The sequence below is a fragment of the Otolemur garnettii genome, unplaced genomic scaffold, assembly GCF_000181295.1.
Source record: "Otolemur garnettii isolate 467f Iridium unplaced genomic scaffold, OtoGar3 scaffold00001, whole genome shotgun sequence".
Lineage (NCBI taxonomy): Eukaryota > Metazoa > Chordata > Mammalia > Primates > Galagidae > Otolemur > Otolemur garnettii.
Window position 1 is genome coordinate 66,682,565 of NW_003852396.1, and position 13,612 is coordinate 66,696,176.

Below are 13,612 nucleotides of genomic sequence, written 5' to 3' on the forward strand. Positions count from 1 at the left end.
GATCAACATAGTTTAAGTGTGCTGCAGAAGTTTTAGCTCTAGGTTCAAGTGTGTCAGGAGATTAAAAAAGGTTGGAAAACAGAGTTCTACAAGACACAAAGTAGAAAATATATGTTTCTCTTCCATCTTTTCCATCATAAGTATAATCTAAAACTAGTACAGAAAGTCAAGAATCTGGATTTATGGGCCAAGACCTTGTTGTGAGATACACGGAGTCTTTTTTAGCCAATGGAGTGTTCATTCTGCTTCCAAAAAGTGACTGAAAACACATTACATCGATGACATCTCAGAAGGTGTTTTGGGTGGGGGGGTCACGGTGTGTGACACACCTCTTGGAGGTGAGGCAGAATTATAAGAGGGACTTGACGTCACAAATGCATTTGTGCAACCCGGTTTTCTGTGCCCTCAGTGAATCCCCAACCATAAAAAACAAAACAAAACAAAAAACCCTGTTAACAATAATTCAATGAGGATTCTCTTTGGCTTTGGCAAATCCTGACATGTCCTCATGGACAGAGGAAAGAGCTCAGAAACTCAAGGAAACTCTTCATTTCATTATTATTTCCCTTATAAAATCATGACTACAACATCTGCCTTACTAAAGAAAAACTCACATGTTCCACACATGGGAGACAAATTGTTTTGTTCAGTGAATTGAGTTCCACGGGGACACTGTGCGGTTGTCATTCACGTGTTAAAAATTGGAGGTGATATTGACAGAGCCCTCGAGCCAACTGGTCTTCTTGGTTTTCAGTAGCGTCCTGTGAGCTTTACTCACACAGGCCTAGGTTATGGGTGAGCGAGCAAGGCTGAGGGTTCTCGCACAGACAGCAACAGAGCTTATCGTGTATCCAGGGGTAGCACAAATGACTGGGATGCCAAGAGCAAATAACTTTGAAAATATGGCAAACTCAATAGCCCTCTAAATTCCTCATTTCATTCCTGGGAAACAAAAAATGTTCTTGTACTTATTTCTTGACTAACATTCCGTCCAGAGTCTTTTAAGAAAGAATTCTCCCAAATTACCAGTAAATATTCTGCCTGAGTTTCAGGGCTTTAGGTGGAGAGCATTGCAATTTGCTGGTAGAAATCATCTGCAGTAAGGGATATTTCCTTCTGGCCGTCCCTCCTTGTGTGTGAAAATGGGGGCACTGCTTAATACAAGATCTGCTATGTATTTACCAAGAGGCCTTAGACGAGATGACCGGCAAATGGATGTAAATTTCTCATCTGTATAAGGAAGATAATATTATCTTCATATGCTTACCTTGTGGAGTTTTGGTAAAAGAATAAAAAATTGGAATATCTTAAAATAATGAAATATACAGTATTATAGCGCACTTAACTTCCATAGAGGCCAATATATGCATGCCTAAAAATCAGCAAAATTTCTGATTTGTCTTTTCTCTATATTACCGTCTCTGTGATCTTATAGCAAGCCCTCTGGGGGCTTTCTTTCTCCCATCACTATAAACTCCCCTCACTTCTACCCCATCCACCCTCATTGCATATGCATATTAAATTTCAATACACGTATTTAATATACAAAGGATAAAATCTTAATATACATAGAAATTTTTGCTTCATGATTAGGGTAGGCAAAGAGGAGCTTAATTTGAAGACAAAGGTGGAGACCTGGCAGATTCTTCAGTTTGGTTCTTTGGTTCCCAGGGGAGAAAGGACACTCAGAGGCAAAGAGAGAAGAGAGCAATCTCCAGGGAAGGTATGAAAACCCTGGGCGCATGCAGAACTGATCTGTATCCGCAGACAAGTAGGTCACAAAATCAGGAAGAAGACCATTCTCCTTATATCTAAATGGAACTAAATACTATTCTTCCACCTGATATGTTTTGCAAATCTCAAGACAGAAACCATATCACACACACTGAATTTTTTTTAAGGCAAGTAGTAGGACACTGTTTTTCTAAATGGTTTTCAAGAAGTACATGTAGAAGCCAGAAGAAAGACTACAAAACTGGGCGCAAGTTGCACGGTCATTGTAGGTAGCAGTCAGGCTACCTCTTTAGGTATTGGAAGTACCTGGGAGAGGGTGATGAAACCTAGTTTTTACTAAGCATATCCAGACACTTTAGGCTACGTGGTGAGAGTGTGTGTCCCTCTACCCCTCTCTTTCCCTCATCCATTCTCTCCCTGTCTTTGAATCTCTTTTCAGGATTTATAATAGTTAGCTATATTTTCTGAGATATTTTCCAACTTCTGAAAGTTCTGTTTCCTCATCTTATAAATGAGGAGTAGGGGCTACATTATATACAAGAGTCTTCCATGCTCAGCTAACTCTGCTTTTCTGAACACCATAGTCAGAGATGACACCAGAAACGATGTGGCAAAAGTGCCCAAAGTCTGGGCTTCTCTCCATTTCTGTCCTTACCAGGGAGTTTCCTTAAACCTAGTGAAAGAGAGTGTATGAAGGCAGCCTCTTAAGTAGAGACCCCGCCCTTCCTTCTGTAAAGCTGGAAGACTGGATTTCAGCACAGACTTTTTCCAACTTCCACTCTAGTATTAAGGAGTGATTAACAATGCAGGACTCAGAGCAAGTTCACCTTTATTTGAAGTCCAGCCCTAACAGCTATTAGTCCTGTGGCTGCTGTTGTGTGAATGTGGGCGAACTCCTCCCCAGTTCCTATGTTGAAATCCTAACCCCTAATGGGATAGTTTTAGAAGTGGGGCTTTTGGGAAATGATTAGGTGACAAGGGTGGAACCCTCATAATAGGGATCTGTGCCCCTATAAAAAGGACTCTGGCGAGTGTCATGTGAGGACACACTGAGAAGACAGCGGTCCAGGGGCCAGGAAACAGGACCTCCCAGACACCGACTCTGCCAGCGACCTGGATCTTGGACTTGCCAGCCTTCAGAACAGTGAGGGATAAACATTTCTTGTTCACAATTCCCCTGGTTTATGGTATTTTGTTATAGCACCCCAAAGAGACCAAGACGGTAGAGTTTATAACAAACACCAAATGAATTTATATAAATGTTTAGAGGTGTGTCAGTTATATAATTTATACTATTATATATATATAATTTATTAATAATTAGGAAAGAGCTACACTGAAATACAAGAGCATTTTGACATTGAAATCATTACCTCATTATATTTTGAATATTCCCCATTGGTCTGTGCATCTTATGAAAGTGAGGGGTGGAACAGCACAGGATGATAAGTAGTTGACTAATGCTTAGGGAGTAAACTTCTTAGACGAAGGGCCCCATTTCTTCAGTTAATAAAATTAGAAAAAGCCATTTTCTATGATTCAGTAAATAAGTTGAATGTATCAGGAGCTACAGAGCTGAAAAAGTCCTTAACCTTTGTTCTCTAGAAACATTCAGTCTCGCTATCTTTGGTACCTCTAAAATTTCACATCTTGAACTTCTTGTTTTATTAGAATAATTTGCAGAATTCAGATGTCATTTTGACGTATAGGATTGTATCACACAAAGAAGAGCTGGAGAGGAGAAGAGTAGCAGGTTTCACGAAGAGAACTGGGGCCCGTATTCCTCTAGCCTGATAGTCCGGGGGAAACTCCTGTAAGTGGCATGAGATGCATGTTCAGTCCCCCCGGGCAGAGAGATTCTCTCCTAAACCTGCTGTTGTTCAATCTGCTAACTACATACAGCCAGGCTGAACAGGGCTGGTACAAACTAACGTTCAGAGACTCCAGGAGCAGTGGTCCTTAGCTCCATTTTACATTAGAAATACCTGGAAGCTTTTAAAATGTATTCATAGGGCTTCTGGGTGAGCTTGAGTGTCACTACTTTCAAAAACCTCACAAGTTGATTATATCGAACAGCCAAAAATTGAAAGCGACCTGACTAGTGAACATGTGGCAATTAATTTTAGTCTTAATAAGGACACAGAACTCAGCACAGTGGTTTATAAAACCATGCCTCATGGAACGACATAACTCAGAGCTCTAATGAAAGTAACCAATTCATCCTGATTTGCCCAGAATGTCCTGAGTTTACCCCTAAAAATTCCATGTCCTTGGAACCAACTCCTTCCCACAAGTCCCAGGCAAACCAAAACAATTGGTCATGGTAGGTATAAAAAAAGGAAAGACAAAAACATCTGTTTTTATTATTATAATGCACCCTGAAAATATACAGCAAATCAATGATCATGATTATATTCAATGCTAAAATTTTAACGTAATAGAAACTGTCAGTGTAGTAATTTTGTATTAAGTTAAATTATGCTTAAGGATACAGGAAAGATTTTATAATAGAGTGACGCCTGCCATGTCTGGGCCCATATTTAAACATTTGATAAAGGTGTTTATAATTTGCCAGAGTATTGCCCTGCACTTTATTTTTAAATTTATTCTCGAGCAATTATGTGGGGAAGCACAGCGCTCCAGTGCAAGTGCCGTGTTCCATCAAATGGTGAGAAGGTTCAAGCACATCCACTCAGTGATGGCACTTTTAAGGGCTCAAAGTCTGTGATGCCAAAACACGTCAACACACACAGCCCTGAGTGGTGCCGTATCGTCGGTGTTTTAGGCTTCCTTTCAGATACAGGTGCTTTTCTCTGACTTTTATTTTTAATAAGGAATGCAAGTAATTATAAAACGTTACATAATGAGAATTCTACGTTGAACTGCTATGACAGGCTGATGCATAATAGACAATCATTTAAAAAATATCTTTGAAAAGAGAGTAAAGGAAGAAAAAGGAAAAGTAAGAGAAAAGACAGGGAAGGGAGGGAGGGGGGGAGGAAGTTAGTTTTTAGAATACTGTAACCTTCTGGATTGTAGTATTTATAAAATATTTTTAAATTGCATTATAAAGTCTTTTAAACTAGTTCATTTTCAAATTCCTAATCTGTGTGAATTCAAATTTCCTTTCTAATACACCGTATAACCAAAATAAAGCAGAAATAATTGGAAGTCAATGGTTTATTCTCTATGTAAGAAATTATTACAAATTATTATACATTTCAATGTAAGTGCATTTGCTCTATAAATATCATTTTTATAATTTTATAGCTTCTTATTGTTTTAAAAAGTGTTCTCCAGCTAAAGTGACACTGAACTAGAAAAGGTCTAAAGTTGGGTTTCTACAATTACTGTTTGACCATTTTTGAAACAGTTCTATGGGAAGACCAAGGGATTATCATTTTATGAGACTGAGAACATAATGTGATGTCTACATAAAGGAGATGACCGGCTCTCTCAGCTGTTCCTGGAAACTAAGTTTTAGACTTACCTTTGCACTGACTGCCTGCCAGAGCACGTCCTAGCACAGGAGAAAACTATGGACAGTGGTTACCCAAACCAGGGAATTTGAACCTATTCACTGGGCTCAAGGCAGATCTTAGTTATCTGCAAACTGCTGAAAGATGTTTAGATTCTGAAACTTCACTGTTTACCCCAAGGAAACACAGATTCTTTAAAGAGGAGAAGATGGGAATTTGCAACTAGATGTTAGAGAGTGCTGCTATGATTAAAAACCGCTTCGGTGATTCAAGGGAACGGCATATAACAGCCTTTCTTTCCTACTGGGGCAGTTTCTCCAAGAGCTCAGATCATACCCAGGATCTTCACTTATTGCTTTCTGTATTCCTGTCTAAATCCAGCCAAAGCTGTCAGCTCCCTGACACATTTGAGATTGTGTGTGATGGCCACCCTATAGCATAGCGGTGCTTGATGAAAGTGTGTTGATTAAACCTGCCTTTTCACAAGGCCATCTTCTGTACCCAGATGGAGGGGTGGAAAGGTTAAGATGAACAGGAAATTTGGAAAAGGTTCAGCTGTATAAGTTATTACAAATCTTCTGATAATAGAGCAGGTATTAAATTCATGAGACACTGAAAATTGAATTGCGGAGACAAGAGCTATTGTGACTAGAATAGCAAATGTCAGATCATGAATCTGTTCACATGGCAAGGATCAAAAGATGATTAGCACAGGTGACAGACTTGTTCCGCTTTGCCTGAAACGCTGAGGCTCTAGTTTGTTAGGAAGAGGCAAGACAAGGGCTGCAAACATTTCTTCTATAGTTCTGGGCTGTGTGTTCCAAACTCTTTTAGGTTTCAGAATCTTTGAGACAAAAAAAAAAAAAATAACCAACTTGCTAGTAATTCTATATAATTCTGTATTTGTTCCTAACGGTGTTTTTCATGACTTTTGAAAAAAAATGTATAACTGGTTTTATAGCAATAGACATTGAAATTCTCACAATAGCTTTAGGTTATGTGGGGAGTCAAAAGGTAGCCAATAGTGATTTTTAGGGTTTAATTTGCATGAACGTAATTGTACAAAGTCTATGGCAAGAGGAAAGACTTTGAGATGACGTTTTAATCTCATACCATGTTCAGGATTTAGGAGTTTTATAAGGAATGAATGGGAAAATTTCCTGTTCCCTGGGAGTTTTTTCTTAAAGAATAAAACAAAAAAGCTATAACCATTTCCTTGAAACTATTCATTCATCCATTCATCCATTCCTTTTAAGAAATGCCGTTTAGGATCCTCCCTACCAGATGTTACGAGCCTACAGCAGGGGTTATCAACTTACAGATTATGGACCAAATCTTAATGATGGCCTGTTTTTATAAATAAACTTTACTGAAACATAGATATACCCATTTGTTTTTGAATTGCTCATTGCCAGGTCCAGTAATTGCCACAGAAGCTGTCGGACCTGTGAGCCTAATATATTTACTACCTGACCTGTGGTAAGCAGAATAGCGGCCCTGGGCCAATTCCGCAGACCAGGGGATATGTTAGCGTACATGGCAAAGTGAACTTTTTAGCTGTGATTAAGTTAAGGATAACAAGGGTACTGATGAGGGGATCAGAGTGAGCCAGGTGTAAGGATGAAAGCAGAAAGCACACAGCAGAAAAGAAGACACAGTGCGAGCTTCAGAGATAGAGAAAGGGACTACAAACAAAAGAAGGCCGCAGCCTCCGGAAGCTGGAAAGTAGATTCTGCCCCAGAGCCTGCAGTGGGGAAGCAGGCTGGCTCCATGTTGGTTTTAGCCTGCTGAAATTGACTGCAGATGTCCGAGTTCCAGAACTGTAAGATCATAAATTAGTGTGCTTAAAGCCACTATGTTGAGAGTTACAGAAGCAACAGGAAACTGATACATACATGGCCTTACTGAAAGTGTGTGACCCTGGATTCAGATTTCTTTTCTTTTAAATGTTTTTTTCCTTTCTTAAAATTTTGTTTTTATTTTGGATTAATATGAGGGTCCCTATGACTAGGTTACATTGCTCGCATTTGTAAGATAAAATAAAGTCTGAGTTCCAGCTGGCTCCTTCCCCCAGGTCGTGTGCCATAGACCCCTACATTGGACCCAGTCGGTAAAACTTACCAAACCTCCTTACCTCGTCCTACCTCCCTTCTTGAATTTTACCGTGTTTTTCTCTTGTGTCGGCCTGTAGTTGTTGATCCACTAGTTTCAGCATTTGACCGAGTATATGCGATGCTTGCTTTTCCTTTCTTGAGATACTTTACTCAGGAGAATGTTCTCCAAGTAAATAGAAAAGATGCAAAATCTCCACCTTTGATGCCTAAATAGTATCCCATTGCTTATATATGACCCAGAATTTGTCTTTAATCAAATAAAGAATAATACTTTATTGATCATAAACAAAAAACTTCAGCTAGTGCAGAGACTCCCAATACAGATGAAGTGACTGAGGCTACTTTTCATTGTGGTCTCGGACAAATGACTTTCACAAGTAAACACTTGTCAAAATGCTTATGACATGTTAGCCAGCCTAGAAATATAAAGGAACTTTAATCCCCATGAAAGCATAAAGGTGAATATCTAGGGTGTTACTTATATTCTCATCAGGAAGATCCACCTATGCTTTCACCTATATCAAAAGAGTACCACTCAGCTGCATCTTAAAAAGTGGTCCTAAATTTTAGGGCAGACTAATTTTTCCTCCAATTATTTAACTCACCATTTATGAGATGAAAGCTAAGAAGAGTTTCACTCTTCCACAACCATAGAATGTGAGATAAACAGGCCAGGAAGCAGGAAGAATGTCTTATTTGGCAGGTTTAATAGCAAACTAAACTTACTAAAACTTAATTCCAAATTTAAATTATGTGGATTGCTTGAGGACAAAGAGGCTGATACACTTTTAGTCATATGGCCAGGAGTAGGGGCCTGAAAATTTTTATAAATGAAAAGGTGAATACCTCAGTTGTCTGGCGTAACCAGCAGTTCAGTCTTTAGACTTATAGGAGGGTTATTTTTCATGTGCACGATTATTATTACAACCCATTTCACTGGTGTAAAAATATTTAAAATTTCCTGCCATGTTCGCTGAACACCATTCACAGAGTGGCTTAATGTTTAAGAAATAATGCAATGCCATCACCACGAACATCACTTAGGCTTTCAATTTTGCACTGTTTGGCAAGTGCTATGACGTTCCAGACTGAGTGGGTTCTGACCTTTGTCTACATACATGAACTTAATTCCTCAAATAAGTCTCACCAATGATACAGAATTACACAGGGACTAAATTTTTTCAGACACCAGTGCACGTATTAAGCTAAGTCACGCAGAAATTCAACGTCTCCTCAATGTCATACAGTCAGTGGGAAACATGAGCTTTGAACTCCAGCAATAACTCGTCCCCTTCCCACCTCACAATATAGAGAAAGAATCATATGCAGATGATGGAAAGGGCCTTGCAAACTGTGAATAATATTTGTTTGTGGGTGGGTTACTAACACATAATCAGAAATTCATCCTTTACCATCAACTCAGCATAAAACAGTACGGCTCTCCAACAAAAATGCACCCAGGCGGCGTTCAATAAAATCAAAGAGTGTGTCTCAAAAACATCTTTTATCTACCTAACAAATGTTGGGAGAGAAGTGAGGCATCTTTCAAAGAGAACCACGCACTCCACTTTTCAAACACTTGACCTCATGTGAGCATGTGCAGGAAGATTCTTTACTTATAAAGAAATTGCTGGTAATGCCTTTTTGAGCCTTATTGCCACAATACGCAGAAATACCAATATTGGGGCAATTGTTTAAAATTCATGAAAGAGGGACACCTCATTTTAAATCTGAGTTCCACCCCTTAGTATGGGGTCTGAGGCTACTGTTTGATCATTCCACATCTTATTGGGTCTTTTTTTTCTTTCTATTAAAGAGAGTTCCTATAAATATCTCCTTCTGTTTCTCAAAGCTTTGTGAGTTCCTTCATCTATAAAATCAGTGTAATGGTAGCGTCAACCTCATAGGGAGGTTGTGACAATACAAAGTGATCTGCTAGGTAAAAACTCACAACAGAGCCCACCACGTCACCAAGAAGCCTTAAGTGTTATCAATTATTTTTATTACTGCTTTACATTAGACACCAGGCCAAAAACCTGCAAGTCGCAGAAAGAAATCCAAACAAAACAAAACAAATAAAATAGAAAGAAAATGAAACAAACACTGAACTCGCATTAATGAGCCAGTCTACAAGGTTAGAGTCCAATAGAAGTAGTTCTGAGGAGAAAGGATGGAGAGAGGAATTTATTAGTATCCTACAGGCTTATCCTTAACCCCAAACAACACAAGGTAGGATTTCATTAAGGAATTTTGTGTCCATGTCCCCTATCTTTACTTCTGCAGCTTTACATATTTTTATACAATGAGAATTACAAAGAATGAGAACTACTTTTATTTAAAGTGCAGACCGGCCTTGACAGGAGTGAGTTTAGTGTCGGAGAAACCCACGTGGGCCCCCAGCTTACCAGGGGTTCTGTCACTGCTGGAGCGGGAAAAGAGAAAACGTCTACAAGTGAGGCTGAGTGAGTTGACAGAAGGAGGCTTCAGAGGTGGGTCCAGCTCTGCTGTAAGCAGATTCGAGCTCCTCATAAGTTGCACTTAATATCATAGTGTTTGCTGTCGGGATTGTCTCAACTCCTTCCAGCTTCATCTCTCCCTAAACCTTCTATCATGTAGTAGATGTGCAGTTCACCTTCGCTGCTGCCTGTGCACCCCCTATGGAACATTCTGGACCATCTGCCACCGCTTGCCTCCACCTCTGACCTCACTAACAAATCATGTTTCCATTGCCATCCTGGCATTTTCTCCGCACTGATGTTGCACCTTGCCAACATCAGCTCAGTTTCCCATCACAAGGCCCTGCTGTGACTGTTGGTCTTTTCCTCCAGTCTGACCTTATGCTCAGCCTTGTCTTCACTGAGTAGAGAACACCCACAAGGCCAGTCTTACTGCAGGTGACTCTGAGTCATGTGCTGTCACTGACTTTAAGATGTCCTCGATTAGTTCTCATCAAAGAAAAGACATTCTTGTCTTAAAAGCCATGTGAAGTTGAACAGAGGTCTATGACAGCTCAGGACAGATATCACTTACGAAGGCTCTCTAGGGGAGCCTCATGGAAGACGCCGCATTTGGGCGTGAAAATAAGGCTACTTATCTCCCACTTTAGCATCAGAGTGTAGTTGGCGAATCTGAGCTTGACTTTCAAACTTGGAAAGAAAGGAAGGAAAAGAAAGGGAGGGAAAGTGCCATAGCCTTATCACTAATATAAAGTTTTATTGGTCTGGATAAAAGATCAACCTAGCAATTTCATTCCCTTAAGCCAATATCTAATCCAGATATAGGCCCTAACTCCTTTCAATTTTATGAAAGGAGAGAGAGGTGAGAAAGCTATAGAAGAAAAGGTAAATCTAACAGAGGTTGTGTTTATAAGATTTAAGGAAAGAAATCGTCTCCATATCATGAAACTGCCAGGTGAGATAGCAATTACTAATGTAGAAACTACAGCACATTAGCCAAAAGATCCAGCTAGGAATATAGATAACGATGACTAAAACAGCAGATTTTAAATGGAGACAAAATAGCCTTACTTGGCAAAAGATGCTATCTTGAATAGCTGGAGAGAAGTCAATGCCGGGCTTCAAAACTTCAAATGACAGTCTGGCTCTCTGGTACCATGAAAATAGGCCTGGCCTAATATACTAAAGAATGAGATCCAGGAGGAACAGAAATCCAGGTGTCTTAGCTCCTTCAGCTTGAGCAAGCCTATAACAGGTGACAGCCGATGACTCTAGACACGTGAATGAGAATACGCAAAATCAGCAGAGCCTTCCAGCTAATCCAGAACCAACACGTGCTAGTTATTGTGATGTCTCCACTAAAGGTTTGTGGTTGTCTACTAGATAGAAAAATCAAACCCAGGGTTCACTTTAGCTGTAGAGTTAATTTGTTAGAAGACTAATTACTACTTTAGTACAGAAAAAAGAAGAAACCAAAAAAATGGAAAATAAAGAATAAATAGTTGCCAAACAAGACCTCTGTAGATCCGCTAGCACCTGCCCGCGAGCCTACACAACGTTCTAAGAAATCACTTGAAACAAGAAAGATGTTGTGAGTGAGAAAGGCCAGTAGAGTTGGCCAAAGGAAGGACTTGGGAAATATAATACGGCAGAATAAGTCAAAATTTCACGTGGAAGCCCTGGTTTATTATTCAAAAAAAAAATTAGTGTCAATTCTAATACCAGAAAAAAAATAAGAATTTAAGGTTATGGTTAGTGCTGGAGAAGTTAGTTGGCTAATGTAAATAAGATAAAAACTAGAACTATTTCAAATTTAGAGGAGGTGTTGGAAATGATCCAACTCAGTTTTGGGTTTTAAAAATTATTTTGCTTTATCTTCTTTCTTCAAGCAACTGTCTAGGTGGAATGCTCATATAATAGATTTCACACACACAGAGCGAGAAGACAAAAAAATAGCTAAATTCAGAATGGAGGAGGTATCATGGAGTCCCTTTCACGGTCTCCTTGGTGTTCTCTGTGTCACCGTGACAGGACTTTGAGAGCTCTGCAAGGCAACGTGTGCAACCATTATGACAAGGTCGGAGCTGGGACACCTGAGGAAATGCTTTATTACATAGCTTAGGTGCTAATACGTGGTTTTTATTTACTATTTACCTATTTATTTTTATTCCAGATTCACATGAGGGTACAAGTGATTAGATTACATTGTTTGCATTTTTTTTTTTTTTTTTTTTTTGCAGTTTTGGCCGAGGCTGGGTTTGAACCTGCCACCTCCAGCATATGGGCCCGGCGCCCTAGTCCTTTGAGCCACAGGCACTGCCTCATTGTTTGCATTTGTTAGGTAAAGTTCAAGTTGTAGTTAAGCCCTTCACCCAGGTCGTGTGCTGTACACCCTTACATTGTGCCCATTAGGTAAGAGTTTACCGATTCTCCCTTCTCCTTTTCCCTCCTCCCCATCTCCCTTCCTCCAAATTTAATTGTGTTTTTCTCTCATGTGGGTGTATGGTTGTTTATCTGCTGGTTTTACATTAGTATCGCATACACTGGATATTTGAGTTTCCATTCTTGTTATACTTTACTATCAGCCTGGGGAAAGAGCTTATCAAGAAGAGTCCCTTGGCAATTGCAACAACACCAAAAAAAAAAAAAAAGAAAAGAAAAGAAAGAAAAAGAATGTGACATAATCAAGCTAAAAACTTCTGTTCAGCTAAAGATACAGCAACTAAAGCAGACAGACAGACAATCTTCAGAATGGGACAAACTTCAGCATGCTATGAATCTGACATAGGGCTGATAACTAGAAGCTAAAGGGAACTCAGATTAATCAGCCAGAAAAAAGCAAAAAGTCCAATTTATAAGTGGGCAACAGAAATGAATAGAATCTTCCCTGAAGAAGATAGATGTATGACCAACAAACACATGAAAAATGTTCATCATCTCTGATCTATAGAGATTTGCAAATCAAAACTACCTTGAGATATCACCTAGTCCTAGTGAGAAGGGCCCACATCAGAAAGTCACAAAGCTGCAGATGCTGGTGTGGAAGTGGAGAGAAGGGAATACTTTTACATTTCTGGTGGGATTGCAAATTAATACAGCTTCTATGGATAGAAGTATGGGGAATGCTCAAGGAGCTAAAGTAAACCTTCCAATTGATCCCAGAAATACCCATTACTAGGTATCTACCCAGAAGAAATAACATCATTTTACCATAAGTACATCTGCACCAGAATGTTTATCTCAGCTCTATTAACAATTCCCAAGATGTAGAATTAACCCAAGTACCCATTAAATCATGAATACATTAATAAACTGTGGTATACAATGGAATACTATTCAGCCATAAAAAGTATTTCTTAACATCATAAAGTTTATAGTTTTCTCTTCTACCCAACATAAGAAGTATTAGAGGCTAATTTGGGAGTCTTTTGCTTTGGAGCTATTTAATTTCAGGAAATATTCTTCTATTTAATCCTTGATGTTTGACATCAGTTCTAGTCTTTCAGAAGGCCATTTATTATGAATAATAACTCTTTTTTCTTTTTTTTAGTTTCTGTCAGATGAATATTTGCCTGAATTCCTGGCTCAAGTTCGGTGCATTTTTATTTAGCTGGCTGATAAATCTTAACTTCCAATGTCTAACTGAGGATGACATAGGATGTCTCTCTCACATCACTGTTAAAATGGTGCCAAATGCTACAACATCTGTTCAAAGAGAATGTTGGATTAAAAAACAAAGCCAAGAGAGAATCGGAAAACAATTCTTAGGTTAGAGCAATTACAAATTAGAGTCTTTATCCATTTACCATGAAGTTGAAGTTCTTCAGTA